Source organism: Egretta garzetta, unplaced genomic scaffold, assembly GCF_000687185.1.
Source record: "Egretta garzetta isolate BGI_Z169 unplaced genomic scaffold, ASM68718v1 scaffold314, whole genome shotgun sequence".
Lineage (NCBI taxonomy): Eukaryota > Metazoa > Chordata > Aves > Pelecaniformes > Ardeidae > Egretta > Egretta garzetta.
In genome coordinates this window covers 398,083-400,936 of record NW_009259531.1, presented here as the reverse complement: position 1 = coordinate 400,936, position 2,854 = coordinate 398,083, and positions in this window count along the sequence as shown.

The window sequence follows — 2,854 nt, the reverse complement described above, 5'->3', positions numbered from 1 at the left end:
ACTTTATGCACTTCAACTTGCAGTCATAGTAAAGCATTCTGTCATTTTATTGCATTAGCAAAAATCATACAGCTTCACCTGGCATGGAGATCTTGTTACAAAGCTACAAGTCCAAGTAACAATAAAGCTGTTAACTTTCCTAGATGACAACATAATATTTTGATGTCCAAAGTAATATTGCTTTTTTCTTTGTAATTAATAGAAGTTTCTCTATTTGCATTCCCTCAACCAGAGAGTGTAATTTGCTCAAAAAGCAAATCATGCAGGAAGGATAAATTAACTTCCAAAAGTCGCATATAAGAAGTGATAATCTTTATCATCAACTCCCAAAACCAAGTTCTTTGAGCCAAACAAAAGTTTGTGTAACCTTTAGAAGAAATTGATCTCTCATCTATTTAGTCCTGCTATAAGGCTGTCTGCACTGATAGCTCTTCTGCTATGGCACCAGGCCACATTGTTTGGCAAAGCTTTAGCAATCTTGAGTCAGCTCTGAAAACCACCAGCTTTTACTTTTACTGAGCAAAAGTATAACTTGTAAACAATGTGATTTGTTGTTGAAAAATAACATCTTATGTGAAAATATGCAAAAACATTGCTTGGAAATAGGAGATCACAGTAAGGCCTTTTTTTATGGTGATGTAACAAATTACTTTTCAAACATTTAAATGACAGCTGTTCAAGTCATATTCGGCCTCTGTGTTGATTTGAAGGAGATTCAGACTTCCATCTTCCCTCTTTGCACAACTGAATACCCCTGAGATTGGAAGGACCACCCCTGATCAAGGCTGAGAACACTTAAGGGATTGGAAGAGGAGGAAGGGATAAGATTCCTTTAGTTTTCCGCTGGTGCTGCAGGTAACAGCAGAGCCTCCTGAGTATGAAGGAATGCAGGCTCGTTTCCCAGGGAAGTGACAAAACCCAAGAGCAATGCTCTTGAACACAGTTGAGAAATGCAGCATCTTCTCCTCCCAAGCTTGCCCAAGCTGAACTGTGCTTTGAAAGGCTGCACAAGTGTTTTTGAGGGGAAAGAAATACTGATCTTTTAATTGGCAAGGAGAGCTGGAGACAAGGATGGCAAAAACGATGTCTATTCTACGTACCTGTGTCTGCACTAACGGTTAAGAAAAAGTATCTTTCTCTGATCCAAGGGATGTTATTCAACGAGACACCTAGAAAGGGCAGCTCTCAGTGTTGGCAATATCTCACATTACTTGTTTGTGTATAATTCTCTCAAATTTCATTAAATTCAGGACAAGATTAGTCAGGACATTTCAGAAAAACAATTGAACAAATGGTCTTGCCATATAACATTTAAAAGAAAAAAAAAACTTAGAAAGTCTGCCAGTCCTCTTGTGGGAACAGAGGATATAGCAACTTTTTTTTTCATTCTATAAAACATGTCCTTTAAATATTTACTAGCCTTGTATTTTCTGCATGTGGCCACATCCCAAGCAAAAACCCTCTACCTCTCACTAAAGTATGCTTAAGAACATTCACTGCATATGTAATAAGAGTATTAAAGGATCCAGATGTGAATTAGAAAAACAACTGTGTCTATTATAGCTGAATTTCAAACTACTGGAGTAAGATCAAGCAGGAAAGTTGTGGTTTATTCCAGAGCACCACCCACACAATTCTTTCAGTAGGTTACCAAATGACAGTAAATCTAACCAGTAAAATGCAAAACAAATCTGTCACATCTGATTATATTCCCAGTGACTGAATGGACAATGGATTTCTCTAACTTCTCAAGCTTTCAAAATAAACTTTTTGTAGATATACCGCCACACATCATAAATTTCTCATTAACAACTATTATTTTCTTTGACTATAAAATATCACATATGATTCAACAAACTTGAGGAATACAGGATTATTGTGCGGGAATAAAATTAAAGCTTCTCTTTTGAAATAGACACAGTTTGGTTTTGCACTCCAAACTTCACAGAAGTGAAATTTCAAGACACATTATAGGTGTTAGGAGAAAACAGTATCTAGGAGTGTTGTTGAAACAGCAATGACTGCAGTTTAAGTGATATCAGCAAATACACCATTAACTTTGAAAGACTATATAATCAGTGTTGTATTTAATTTTGAAAACCATTTGCCTGCTTTATGATGTACTGACAGACAAGGCAAATGCATTAACTTCCAGCATTTCTAGGAGGTCCTAATTTCTACCTTAGTCATTTTTAACTTGTAATGGACAATACACATATATTTTCCTTAAATTTATAACCTGATTATAAAGGATTTCTTTTCAAGACTGGTGAGCAAGTTTAGACACTCAGTCTGCAAGGGTGAGCCTGTCCCAGCCTGCGCAGGTCAGGCACAACCACCAGTGCAACCCTTTCATCAGCACAGACCTCAGCGTACCTCTGCAAACGCTCTACCCTTCCTCAGGCACATACCACATCTGCTCTTCTCACTGGTACCGACTTGGGCAAGGTTCTCAAACTTTTGGGACTGGCGGGCCACTGCTGGTGGCCTTTATCTGGGACTGAGGGTCTGCCGCAAGCCGGAGCTCTACCTGGCGTGGCTGACCAGGTCACAGCCCCGCACCACAGCCGGGAAGCAGGCAACCCTCACAGACTCCTTTGTGTCTAGTCAGGTGCAATGCGAAGTACACCTCCAGGAAAGCAGGCTTCCCCAGCACCCCTTTTGCTAGTATCGCGCTTGCCCCTGGCACTTACAGCTATGGCAGGTGGGATTCTGCTGCACGGGCTAGTGTAAACGCAGGTGTATTTAGGCTGAACCCTGCAAAAGCCACGGAAACCTGCGCTGCCCCCAGAGACCCAAGGGTAAGGGGCAAGAGGGACAGGGCTGCAGGCACACCCCGCTGCAGGCAGGGAGC